The 14,776-nt window shown below is 37.3% G+C and overlaps 1 protein-coding gene across 1 annotated transcript in view; it reads right to left on the bottom strand.

Annotated features, from left to right (window-relative positions):
* LOC132108259 (transcription factor Dp-2-like) overlaps positions 1-14,776 on the bottom strand; it is a 144,751-nt gene that overhangs the window by 72,716 nt on the left and 57,259 nt on the right. The gene's annotated exons all lie outside the window — the stretch shown is intronic.

Below are 14,776 nucleotides of genomic sequence, written 5' to 3'. Positions count from 1 at the left end.
CTACAATCTGGTGACAAAAACGTCTTCATGTGGCCACAAACTGTAGATTTAATTTTCTACTACAGAAAAGATGTGCATGCTGTGATCTCAGAGCCTGAGCCAGCAACATCACGCTTCTCAAAGCTGACTCTCCAAGATTGGGTGAAGTTCAGAAATACCTCAGCTTAGATAAATGCAAGTCGTGTTCATCAGTGCCTTATGTGGCTAAATGGGTCCAGAAAAAGAAACGTATTATTTGTGATATTTGAATGTTGAAAGGTTAATTGAGATGCAAGTAGTGTTCATCCCTGTCCAATGAATCAAAAAGGTTCCAAAAAAGAGATTCTTTACTCAGCTTCTTAAGTTCTTGAAGCATTTAATGTGTGTTGCAATACAAATTATATAATTTTAAATGTTAATGTCCTTCTGATTTGTTATATTTAAATGTTGAAATGTTATTTGAATAAAAAGAGTTAAATTTTCTTTCGTCTTGAATTCTTTTGTGTACATTTTAACTGAAATTTTTATACCTGTGGTTTTCTTATCATTTGGGGCGACCATATGTCATGTGGGGTAACCAACAAATGAATGAATAAATGAATAAATTCATAACCAAATATCCATCAGTTTAGCCTCAAATATTAATCAGTGGTATGCTATTGTTGAATGTGTAATATCTGTATAAATGCTAATTCAGTTTTTTTGCTTTTAAAGTAAAAATCAGTATTGTAACTGGATTATGAGGGAGACTCTGATATTATAGAATAAACTTGTGAAATAATGGTTTTCATAAAATGAAAGGGCAATAAAGTTTATCTTTCTTCATCAGTTTATCTACTTACTGATATGAGTTCAACTAGTCTTAATGATACATAAAAATGTGAATTTTCAGATATATTACGGTCGCCCCAGATTACTTTTTTAAGGCTATGTATTATTAAAGAGTAACTAAACCCTAAACCAACTTTTTTTAATTAATGATCTATAAGAATGGGGCTTTATTAGTGCTGTTCATTGATTCGAGTAACTTTTTTGACATTTGAGTATAAAGTGTTTTAATTCTACAATATATGGTGTAAAAACGTCTGAGTGCGGCCCTCTTCAGGTTGAACGGTGGCTACTGCAGTTGATTTTTCCTATTGGATGTTGCGGTGGCAAGTGACGTAAGCGGTGGCAGGTGACGTAGGCAGTTTCCAGCTCACCACGCCCCTTGGTACGAGCTACCACGCCCTTGCCCTTGACAGTATAAAACCATCAAAATCACTGTAGTGAGTCAGGAGCTGGAATTGCGAGTATTGGTAACGACCAGGATAGACTAATATAGCATCTATTTAGCATAGCAATTATATAGTTATTTAGATCTTCAAGTTAGCGTAGATTTATCTGTATTTAGTACAGTGGTCAGGTTCGTACGTATGTGTAGTGTTGCTGGTTGCGACAGCACTGCTGGACTGCATAGTTTACCAGCAGACTTTAAAATTAAGCGCCAGTGGTTGCATGCACTTGGCCTGGAAGACCGCAAGTTCCCGCCTAGAGCTCGAGTGTGCAAACTGCATTTTACACGGGATTGCTTCTCCAACGCAATGGAGGTGGAAATGGGTTTCTCCACACAGCTCGCGCTGAAAAGCGACGCGGTGCGGGAGTTAAGAGCGCAGTTTGAGCCAGCGGCTCGAATTGATATGAACAGACACCTCGACACCCTCCACTTCAGGTAAAAGTGGGGGAGAAAAGTCCTCTACTTCAAATGATCGCTCTGTTGCAAAGCTACTTGCGTCATTACAGTCACTCTCCATTTTAGCGTCTCTGACAGCAGCTGTCAATCAATCCGTCACTGCGAGTCTCAGGATCACGCCGCACTCGCTCAGCCCCGCCCTAGGTTCGTCCCCTCTATCTCCGCTGTGATCTGCCCACTTTTCAGCATTTTTCAAATATTGTCAGTGGGTGGAGTCAGGCTCTGAGCAGGGGTTTAGTTACACTTTAACTTAAGTGTAAAAACACTGAAATGTCCATTTTTTTACTTTTCTTTATAAAGGCATGTGTACACTACATGTTTAGAAAATGGCCAAACATATCCATATTTTTGGTATTTAAAAATTGGCCTATTAAAAAGTCTTATCCGTCAATGACCCAAATACCATGCGCTATCATCTAAAATTTTTACATAAAATATCTGGCGATAACAGAGCGGCAACTCAGACGAGCATTGAATCACTTGCCGTAAGACCTAAATGCAACGCAGGCAGAGCCGAGAAGACGACACAGCTAATCGCTGAAATGGTGGTGAAAGATTTGCTGCCCATTAGTTTCAGGGACAGAGAAGGTTTAAAGTTTGCCTTAACTGTGGTGGAAGGTAAATGAGAATCGGTTTACAAAGCTAAGCATACTTGTCCAGTGGTACCTGGCTGTTCCTGCAACATCTGTTCCAGTGGAGCGAATTTATTCCACTAAATGTGAACAGGCTGCACACTCCGCTCTCATCCGAGCAAGTAGACCGACTTATCTTTTTGAATAGACATTTGAATGTTTCACCGGTCGTGGTAAATATAATATATATATTTTTTTAATAATATTATTATTTTAGTTTTGAGTTTTAGCCATAGTTAAAATATCTAGGCTATTTGGTCTCTGTTTTATAGGCCTACCTTATAATAGTTGTTTGGGTAAAGTTTGGTGAACTTTTTTCTTTATCTTTCAAAAACTACGTTTCACCGCTGGATCAAAATATGCTGCTAAATTTATACTGGAAGACAATGTTTTGTAAAAAAAAAAAAATCAGTTGAATAAAGTAGCAAAAAAAGAAAAAGTATCTTTGTGTGTTAATTTTTAAATCACAGACAAATAATGAAATGGTCTTTATAAAATAAAAATGCATTGGATTTATTTGTAGCCTACATTAAACAAATTCGTAGAGATGACGAAAATCTAAATTATTTGTTTTGTCATAGTTTTTATCTTAAATATATTTTAAATTTTATTCAATTATTTAGCAATAATCAGTAATTTCCATGCTGTTAAATACTATTTAAATAATATTTTGGTTCATCAGAAAGTGCAAATTGAATACAAATTATTAATTAAATATTAAAATACATTTAAAAACCGATAGTGACACTAATGTGAATATATTGTACTTTCGTGGTTGTAAAGCGCAATCCGAGTTACACTTTCGGTCAGGTTCACATCTGCATCGGCGATTTTTTTTTTCAGATAAAAGTTGCAAGAGCTAGTCTATGTCTGATTAATCGCTGCATCAGCGATTCGTTTCATGCTCATATAAGCAATGCCCGATAATGATAGGCTATTGCTCTTAAATGTTTTATTTTTCTATTATTATTGTTATTATTTTATTACTGATGTTTTAATAATGCAGCCGAGCTTTTTTTCCGTCATATTTGTGGGCATAATTAAATTCATATGGCCAGTGCTTTAAGTGGTGCCGGTACTCTATTATATCCTATATATATATATATATATATATATATATATATTTTTTTTTTTGATGTCTCCCCTCATCCCCTGAGGTAAAAACAACTATATTGAAGGGGTTTTATATACAGCAGTCAACAGACGACCTTATAAAAAATAATCCTTTTATTAGTTTGTGGATTTGCTTGAGCTAGAAAGAGCTACTGAACATAAATAAAATGTGCAAAAGGATAATGAATTTCAAACCTTAAAGGAGCATTGCGTAGGTTCTGAAATTTCTAACCGTTACTGACACCAGTGGCCGTTAGAGGAACTGCAGCCAGTCTCATGCTCGTTCTCAGTGCGCACGCTCTTTTTTTTTTTTTTTTTACTTACGAGGAGTGTCCGTGGGTGTCTGAATTGTGCTGGAGGCTGGTCGCTTCTTTCCATCCGCAGAGTCCATTTGAAAACACTATTGCCGCTGCTTACTATAATGGCTGGCGTGCCATATGGTTGTAAGCCCAAGTAGACGAGAACGCGCATGACGTCACATTTTGTGAATTTTCGCGCCAATTCGGGCCCGACTCGCCAACCTCTCGCTCTCTCTTGTGAGGCCAATAAGGAAGTGACTAAAACTGCAATTCATCGACTGGCCGCTTGAGGCTGGCTGCAAAAGGGAGTCAGTTCCATAGACTCCCCATGTTAAAATGCCCAACTTTACAGCAGGAAAAAACATGTTTACAGCCTGGTTCAAAAAATGATTTTGGTCTAAATAGCTAATTTTGCCCTTCATGACAACTGTGAGGGGGGTGAATTTTTTTTATAACTCATCCGTTTAAATTATATTAAGACTTAAAGTTCTGCATAATTAAGGGCGTAGCCACTTGAGTGACAGGTGGATTGCCGCTGCTGACACTGCCGTCGTGCTAGGTGGGTGTGGCTACAGCAACTAGCTCCCGCCTTTTTGCCCATTTTTGATTGTCCGGGAGAGTCGCGCGGTGACGCGCTGCCAAGATGGCGACGGCCCGCTCTACACACATTAGGCTTCAAAAACTCTCTTCAGGAGTCTACGGGTGACGTCACGGACACTACGTCCATGTTTTTATACAGTCTGTGCTCGAGGGGGGCCAAGATGGCGTTCTTCTGTGCAGACACGTTTTGAGCGTGTTGTCAGGCAATTAAGAGATTAACATGAAACTACTTCTGAAAACCCCGATAAATTTAATTGATTATTAGTTTAGTTGTTCTTCTTCTACTGTGTGGTTTGTCAGGCTCATATGGGTAAGAAAAGAAACAGGGATAAGGCTCAGGTTAATACAGACATGGCGACTGACAAATGCAAAAGTGTCGACGAGATGGACACAGAAGAAGAATTTGCGACTTCTTTTCCATGCACTCCAAGTAAAAGTCCACCGGGGAAAAAGGGGAAATTAAAGATGAACATTGATGAGAAAATTGATTCACTCATTAATGCTGTCGCTGAACTCACATCGAAATGTGATGGTACATTTCAGAGAGTCGAGTCCATGGAGAGGGTCTTGGAAAATACAGCTTCTTCTATTACCTCTCTTTCTACAACCGTAAGTGAACTGTTACGTGAGAGCAGATCCCATAAAGAGAAGATTCTGAAACTCGAAAAAAATGTTGCTGCGTTGCAGCAAGAAAATAAGCAACTGAAAGAGGCGTGTATGGGGATGCAGAACTACAAAAGAAGATGGGATCTCAGGATTTACGGGGTAAAGGAAAGTAAACCAGACAAGGAGAGTAACACACGAGATATTGTTATCAATATCCTTTCCAAAGTATCTCCAAAGATTGCGCACAAACTTCCAGATGTCGTGGATTCAGTTCATAGACTGGGACAGAGAAGAGGTGATGGTCACCCCAGAGTGATAATTATACAGTTCGCCATGCGTCTTTATCAAGATACAGTGTGGAGAGAAGCCAAAGACAACCACTATCTGAAGGAAAACGGGCTATACATCAAAGAAGATCTGTCCTCGGAGGAACGAGCCGCAAGAAAAAAAGCATGGCCACTGGTGAAACGTGCGAGAGATGAGGGCAAGAAGGCCGGCTTTCGAGGAGGATTTGCCTACATTGAAGGCCTGCGCATCAGTGTTCCTGACATTACCTGAGCGGATGGTGCCCGTCAGCAGTTATGGATACATATCGGGGTTAACGCAAGTGTTGTGATTGACGAAATGTTTCATGCTTTCTCAGTTTTCACTTTCTCCAAAGGTATTTGTTCTATACTGGTTAATTAGTTAGTTTGTTGTAACGGCTGATTACAAGTTTGGTAAGTTCAATTTAATTTCTTTAAATGTTCGAGGCATTCGTGATGCTGTTAAAAGAAAAGCTATATTTCTTTTTGGGAGACATACAGAAGCTCAAATACTTTTTTTTCAAGAGACTCATTCTTGTGACTCTGATTCGAATTTTTGGAAAACCCAATGGGGAGATTATGCAATTTTTTGTCATGGATCCAATCACTCAGCAGGTGTCGCAATTTTCTTTAACAAATTCAAGGGCAATGTTTTGGAGTCTATTCGTTCAGACAATGGAAGATGGATTATACTGACTGTTAAACTGGACAATTCCACTTTAATAATTTGCAATGTCTATGGATTTAATGTTCGAGTACACAATTTAGAAATGTTTAAGAAGATTTGTGAAACAATAACAGGTTTAAAGAAGAAGTATAAGGATGGATATGTAATTATTGGGGGTGATTTCAACGATGCTCCAGACGATACAGTTGACCGCTTTCCACCCAAACATAGTTCACGAATTTCAGATTTATTTGATTTTATAACTGACACATTACAAGTTTCTGATGTGTGGAGATATTTGAATGCCAATTGTTGTGACTATACTTGGAATAATAGCACTTTTTCTTTAAAATCAAGAATAGATTACTGGTTGATTTCTTATGACTTAATCAACTATGTTTCAGAAACAAAAATTACTTGTGCCCCTCTATCAGATCACAAATTGATATCAATCTTTTTTGATGGGTGTAAGAGTAGTATGATTCGTGGATACTGGAAATTTAACAACAGTCTACTTTCTGACAATTATTTTGTGGAACAAGTTAAATTGATAGCAAATATTTTTGTAAATAATAATTTAAATTTTATTCAAAGGTGGGAGTTATTTAAATTTAAAGTCAGGGTAATTGCTATGAGAAGAGGTAAAGAATTAAAGAAAAATAAACTTAGGAAGATTACAGAGATAACCAAGCAACTTAATACTTTAATCAAACAAAATATTCTATCTGAAGATGACAAATCTAAATTATATCTTCTTAATTTAGAAATAGATAATCTATATATAGAACTAGCTAAAGGTGCTTATGTGAGATCAAGAGCCAAATGGTTTGAGGAGGGGGAAAGGAATACTAGTTATTTATTTTCTCTGGAAAAAAGAAATTATACAAGAAACTCTATTTCATCTTTGAATATAAATGGAAGAATCTCTAATAATCCTTCAGATATAGCATATTTTGTGTATTCCTTTTATGAAAAACTTTATACTTCCCATTCTGACAATGAAAAAATAAGCACTTTTTTACAAACAGTTAAACCTTTTGTTCCTACAGTTTCTAATGATTATAGTGAATATTGTGAAGATGATATATGGGAGTATGCCCAACCAGTCCACATGTGCTTTGTGGATTTGGAGAAGGCATTCGACTGTGTCCCTCGCGGCGGCCTGTGGAGGGTTCTCCGGGAGTATGGGGTCCGGGGCCCTTTGATAAGGGCTATCCGGTCCCTGTACGAACGGAGCAGGAGCTTGGTTCGTATTGCCAGCTGTAAGTCAGACTTGTTCCCGGTGCGTGTTGGACTCCGGCAGGGCTGCCCTTTGTCGCCGGTTCTGTTCATGATTTTTATGGACAGAATTTCTAGGCGCAGCCAGGGGCCGGAGGGGGTCAGGTTTGGTGACAACACGATTTCGTCTCTGCTCTTTGCGGATGATGTTGTCGTGTTGGCCTCATCAAGCCAGGACCTTCAGCATGCACTGGGACGGTTTGCAGCCGAGTGTGAAGCGGCTGGGATGAGAATCAGCACCTCCAAATCCGAGGCCATGGTCCTCAGTCGGAAAAGGGTGGCTTGCCCACTTCAGGTTGGTGGAGAGTTCCTGCCTCAAGTGGAGGAGTTTAAGTATCTTGGGGTCTTGTTCACGAGTGAGGGAAGGATGGAACGGGAGATTGACAGACGGATCGGTGCAGCTTCTGCAGTAATGCGGTCGATGTACCGGTCTGTCGTGGTGAAGAAAGAGCTGAGCCGCAAGCCGAAGCTCTCGATTTACCGGTCAATCTACGTTCCTACTCTTACCTATGGTCATGAGCTTTGGGTCATGACCAAAAGGACAAGATCCCGGATACAGGCGGCCGAAATGTGCTTTCTCCGCAGGGTGGCTGGGCGATCCCTTAGAGATAGGGTGAGAAGCTCAGTCACCCGGGAGGAGCTCAGAGCCGTTGCTCCTCCACATCGAGAGGGGTCAGTTGAGGTGGCTCGGGCATCTGTTCCGGATGCCTCCTGGACGCCTTCCCGGGAAGGTGTTCCGGGCACATCCCACTGGGAGGAGACCCCGGGGGAGACCTAGGACACGCTGGAGAGACTATGTCTCCCGGCTGGCCTGGGAACGCCTCGGTGTCCCCCCAGAAGAGCTGGAGGAAGTGTCTAGGGAGAGGGAAGTCTGGGGTTCTCTGCTTAGACTGCTGCCCCCGCGACCCGGCCCCGGATAAGCGGTAGAAGATGGATGGATGGATGGATATTTCCAAAGATGAAATCTCTAAAGCTCTTTTTTCAATGAAGAAAGGAAAATCCCCTGGAACAGATGGGTTAACTGTTGAATTTTATTGTGCATTTTGGGATCTGATAGAAAACCCTTTATTTAGCATGTATAAAGAATGTTTAGAACAGAAAGAAATGAGCACAACAATGAAACAAGGTATTATCAGTTTAATTCCAAAACCAGACAAAGACCCGTTGATCATTGACAACTGGAGACCAATAACATTATTAAACATTGATTATAAAATTTTAGCCTTAGTTTATGCTACTAGATTAAAGAGTGGTTTAAATAAGATAATTGGAGAATCTCAAACTGGTTTTATGGCGAAACGCCACATTAGTTCAAATATTAGGCTTATATTGGACCTGTTAGATTATAACCAATTTGTTAATTCAGATGCACTCATTTTATTTCTTGACTTTTATAAGGCGTTTGACACAATTGATCACCAATTTTTATTACAGAGTTTACATGCATTTGGTTTTGGAAATAAATTCATTCAGACTGTTAAAATGTTTTACAAAGGCATTAATAGTTCCGTTATATTACAGAACAATACTTCTAGAAGATTCTCTATCAACAGAGGAGTGAGGCAGGGTTGCCCAATTTCCCCATTTTTGTTTTTAATTGTTGTGGAACTATTAGCGATTAGTATAGTTAAAAATCCAAATTTACATGGTATAACATTATTTAATAGAGAAATAAAAATATCACAATTGGCTGATGATACAACTTTATTTCTAAAGGATAAGACTCAAATTAAGAATGCAATCAAATTAGTTCAAACTTTTTCTGATGCCTCAGGTCTCCAGTTAAATATTACAAAATGTGAAATTCTTCCAGTACATGATTCTTCTGAACATTCAATGTTTAACATTCCAGTGAAAGAATACGTTAAATATTTAGGAATTTATATATCTAAAAATTTGACAGTTAGACAGCATCTTAATTTTAATAACAAGATTAAGAAAACAAAAATGATTTTTGACAATTGGTTAAGAAGAGATTTATCTATTTTAGGCAGAACCTTATTAACAAAAGTAGAAGGTTTATCCAGATTCATTTTTCCTGGGCTGTCTTTATTTGTTCAAGATTCTACTGGTAAAGAAATTAATAGGTTATTAGTTAATTTTTGCTGGAAAAATAAGCACCACTATCTTAAAACAAACGTATTAGTTGGAAAGAAATCTGAAGGAGGTTTTGAAATGCTGGATTATGTAGATATGAACAATACTTTTAAGATTAATTGGATCAAAAGGTGTGTTATTGATACTGATTCAATTTGGTCTTTTATTCCACATAATGTTTTTAAGAAGGTCGGCGGTCTTAAATTTCTGTTAACTTGCAATTTTGTACCATCTAAATTACCTATAAAACTGTCTAAATTCCATGAGCAAGCACTCTTGGCCTGGAAATTGTGCTTTGTGCATAATTTTTCTCCTCACAGAATGAAAATATGGAACAACGAATTGATTACAGTTAAAGGCAAGAGTTTATTTTTTGAGAAATGGTTGGATCATGGGTTAATGTATTTAAGTGATTTATTTGATTCATCTTTAAAAATTCACTCTTATGATTCTTTTTTGTCCAAATTCAACTTTCCTATAAAATTTAAAGAATTTTCTGTAGTAACCAAAGCTATTCCCTCTGGGCTTATTAATTTAATATGCAGCCACCTGACTTATTATAAAGTTGAAAATAAAGATTACGATCTCCTTATAAATGGTAAATATATTTTTGATAAAAAATGTACTAACAAAGATATAAGACAAGTATTTAATGAACAAAAGAGAGTTACTCCAAGAGGGAAATTTTACTGGAATTCCATTTTAAGAGATGTTAATTGGAGAAAAGCATGGCTGCTCCCTTACAAATTTTGTATTTCTAACAAAGTAAGAGAAATTCACCTGAAGATCTTACACAAAATATATCCAACTAATATGTGGCTTTCTAATTTTATGGATATTGGGAAAGAATGTTCCTTTTGTAACAACTGTGAGGAATCTTTAAATCATCTGTTTGTTGATTGCCAGAGTGTAAAGTCATTTTGGAAAGATAGTTTTTTTTACTTTTTCAGTTAAAACTAATCTAATGATAACATTGAATGTGAAAGATATTATTTGCTACTTTAAGAATGATGATAAAAATATTCATAATTTTGTTAATTTTATCATCCTGAATGGCAAATTTTTCATTCATAAATGTAGATTGTCAAAATCTCCTCCTTTATACAAGGTTTTCTCTAACGAACTCACTCTGTTAATGAAGTCTCTTAAAATTGTAAAAAATTCAAAAGCTATGTCTATTGTAAGATATTATGAAGCGTCCTGTGAATGTCTCCTTTTATTTTATTTTTTTATTTGTTTTTTTTTTTTAATCATCTTTGGGGTTTCTGTTTTTGATGCCTGTTTTTTTCTGTAATATTTTTGTACATATTTTCAATTAAAAAAAAATCATGAACTCAAATCTTTTTTTTTTTTTTTTTTACAATGACTGTTGTAACAGTGCGTAAATCAGACCTTTCTGTGAGCTAACGCTAATGAGCTTAAACTTATTTTTTTGTACACAGTGCCGCGAACTGTCAATCACTCCTGTACGCGTGCATCACTGTCCTAGCAGCTGCAGCAACTTGCTCTCTTAATCAAGATTTAAAACAAAAAGGGGACAAAAAGGTCGTATTGTCTTTGTGCATATAGATTAATTAGATAAATGAATAACTAAATTTGTGCCTAGCCGCCTATGTACTGCGGTATTGCTGCAGCCAATGAGCAGCCGGCGGGGGCTGGTTGCAGGACGACTCAACTTCCGCAGACAGTTTTTAATGTTTATCAGACAATAACTACTCAAGATTTTGCTTTAGTATAATTTTTCGGACAATTAGGGCCAGATTTGGGATTCGGGACAACAGTTTAGATTTCGGGACTGTCCCGAATTTTTCGGGACGTCTGGTCACCCTTCCTGAAAGAGCTACTGCATTACTTCATTAGCTTGCGTCTGACCTGTAGCTATACGATTGTATTCAGGCTTGATGGGATGTTAGCCATCATGTTACCCGATTGTGGCCGTGTTGTTACAGTACTCGGAGTCTGAAACCAGGAGAACATATTATTAATTGAACTCTGTATGTGATTAATTACTGAACTCTCTCCCACCACGCTGAGTTGATGCTGACTGCGATAAAAGCGACGCATGCGCTATTTCACTTCTAAAACTCAAGTTAGCATGGATCAAGTAGTCTCTGCTCTGGGTGGGACGAATTAGGAAGCTTGCATTGTGAAGGGCGCTCTGAAAAGCGTCAGCGCAGGCAAAAGATTAAAACAGACGTCCAAATGAGCTAAAAGCTTCCGTTTATTGGTATACTCTTCACCTCAGGCAGATATTTATTGCTCCTGTATTAATAACATTGCTTGATCATAATCATAATCTAACCTGTCCTAATCACGTGTTCATGTTTTCATAGACAGATTTTCATGTCAGATTTTTATTTTATTTTTTCATTTTCATAACAATCTTCAGATTTTTTCATTATATACATTATGGCCATGCCCCGCACAAGCCCCACCCCGATTAATCGTTTTCGAAACCTATCGATGAATGAAATGAGAAATTTCCCAAAATGCCCATCCCTAGTAGGGGAATGTTTATGTTCATGATTTCTGTAAATAACAATCTATCAAAAATCAGTTCCCTTTTATCCACAAGAGGTCACTGTGTACCATCAAGCGGAGGCTATACTGTAAGTCCTTTATCCAATGTGGTGCCATTATTATACTATAATAAATACACTTAAAATAAAAGCTGTGTTGAGTCACAAAATAATTTTGGAATGGAATCTAAAATGGTTCACAGATAGTTTTCAGATGACTTGATACAATAATTTAATTATTAAAATACTACAAACGTGTACAAATTTGTTAGGTTTGGAGTTACAAAGATTAAAAACTGCTGTAATTTGAAACGGACTAAAGCTAATCAAATAATTCACAACTCAATCTCACAGGACTTTATTCTAATTACACAAAACGTATTCGCAAATTTATACACACACACACACACGTAATAATATGGCGATTGCTAAGTTTTAATATGCTTCATTGTTTCATTCCACGTGTTTGTGTTCACTTTATAGAATTCTTTTGGAATGTTTTCACTGGAGTAAAACAGAACACATACTCCATTGTTAAATGCTGTGCCGATTATATGGAGTAAGAACTGCTTTTAAATGGTGAAACCCTTGTGGTCAAATAGTTTTGTCATGCTTCCACAAGACATGTTTATTTGCTTTATTGCGCAACTCGTTCGCTTTATTACGTTTGAACCCTCGGGAGGGACGGCCAATAGTCTGAGGAGCCAACAATGTAACTCAGTAACAATACCCCACCCTCATCTCATCTCTGAAAACCTGATAGGTTCACCTGATGATAACAGAGCCATGAACGAGCCGCGTGCACCCGCAGACCAGCAGAACCGGTTCACGCGCCTCTCTGCGCTTCACCATCCATCACGGTTACTGTACTTCACAAACAAATCGAGCAGACAAACATGCTGGAAATGTGTTTTAATATAAACAAATCTTTAACAACATACACAAAATCTACTTTGGTGGTTTTTATAAGTTTTAAAATACATCTTATCAGTTATTACGAAATTAAGGCTGTTAATTTCACACCATTCCATACAAACATCTGTATTGAAAATACAAGTGTTCCCTCTTCATATTTACATCATCTAACTTGAACAGGACAACATTGATCATCCTTTGCATGACTACCAAAGAAATGCTGATATTTCACAGTGATAAAATCAAGTTTTAAGTCACACAAAGTCTTTGAGATTTGAACGCAGAAGCTTTTTTAGAGTCCCACTTGAATCTTGTCATTTTTTATTATTACCATTTATAGTTATAAAAGTTTTCTCTTTGGGAAAGAGATTCCTGTTACAGAAAAGCTCTTAAGGCAACCCTGAAAAAAAAAAAGTTTCAGATTCAGAATATATATATATATATTCACCTTAACTTTTCAAACCTGTATTATTTTCTTCATTTAAAAACCAAAAGGAGATATTACAACGTATGTTCAAGCTTCTAAACAAATAACTTGGATGGTGATTTAAACTACCAAGCTCTACAAAAGAACAAAAATGCATCATGCATTTATTGTAAGAGTCAATATGATTTGTATGCTATATTCCAAGTCTTCCAAATCCCTTCGGCCTCAGCTTTAAAATCCCATTAGCAGTCACATATTTTAACATTTCCCTTATGTTACTGGTCACAAAACATGACTTAAAGATGTCAATCCTGCTGCAAGGCATCTAATGGCACCCGTTTTATAATTTAATATAAGCATGAACAAAACAAAAAAAAGATCTATTTTTCTGTGGAGACTAACAGTATATAATAGAGAGAATATGTGACTGAAATGACATTAGGGTGAGTAAATGTCAAAATGATTGTTTATAAGTGAATTATTCATGTAAGGTACTGATTTAAAAAAAAAAAAAGTGGTGCCAGTGAACACTAACATTCCTGCTCATCCACGCGGCCTAAAAATAACACTAGTCAATGCTAACTGAATCTGAATAGCTGGAGGGAAGGGCGGTGCTGGTGTTTATTGGCAGGGCTTCACTCGTCCTGTGACCTGCGAGGCACTGGTGAAGTGTTGAAGCATGTTCACCTGATATCTCCTCCCCAGAGGAGTCTAAAGTGCTGCTAATGGAATTCCTGCAAGAAACCGTGCTGAAACAACACCTCCACACTGATCATTCACAGCTCTGTTTGAGTCCCGATGCTGCGGTCTGAGGCCCATCTGACTGTCCTGCCAGAGAACACTCCTCTATCACACGCCACGCACACATGCAATGAGCCAATGAGCCAGGAGGAGGCCTCTGCCTAAACTAGGCTCAGATCAGATATTCATTCATAATCAAAACCATCCATCAGAAAGGGGTTCGGACAGAGGCAGCTGTATATGAAATTCCCATAAAACCAGTCAGATCATACTTCTGTGGAGCCCCACACACGATATGTGGACAAGATCATATTCACTGTGGCCACGAATGAAGAACAAGATAGCAAAGTAGCACTCAAATGAGGGAACGAATTAGTAGGTCACAAATTACTAAAATAAGGCAATGAATTAGTATGACATTGTCACAATTTAATAAAAGAGGCAACGTGGCCACAAAAGACTAGAAAAGGGAACAAATGACTACAACATGACCATTATTTACTAAAAAGATCATTTACACCATAGTCAAATTTGACTAAAAAGAGTTGACGAATTAGTACATGGTTGTTGTTCATGATTACATGCAATTTACTCAAAAGTGGTACAATGTCGCTACAATTTACTTAAATTTACTAAAATGAGAAGTAATTAACATGATGTGGCTACAATTAAATAAAACGAGGGAACGAATTTGTGCTAAAATTAAGTACTGTTGAATTAAAAACAATAAAAATGTTGATCACAAAAAAACAAATTTAGTACTAAAATTGACTAAAATAAGGGAACAAATGACTACAACATGACCACAATTTACTAGGAAGAGGAAACGATTAAGTACAACATGGTCAAAACACAGTAATGAATTA

Source organism: Carassius carassius, chromosome 28 (genome assembly GCF_963082965.1).
Source record: "Carassius carassius chromosome 28, fCarCar2.1, whole genome shotgun sequence".
Lineage (NCBI taxonomy): Eukaryota > Metazoa > Chordata > Actinopteri > Cypriniformes > Cyprinidae > Carassius > Carassius carassius.
The sequence above is the reverse complement of the archived record's forward strand: the minus strand, read 5'-3'. Positions and strand labels throughout refer to the sequence as shown.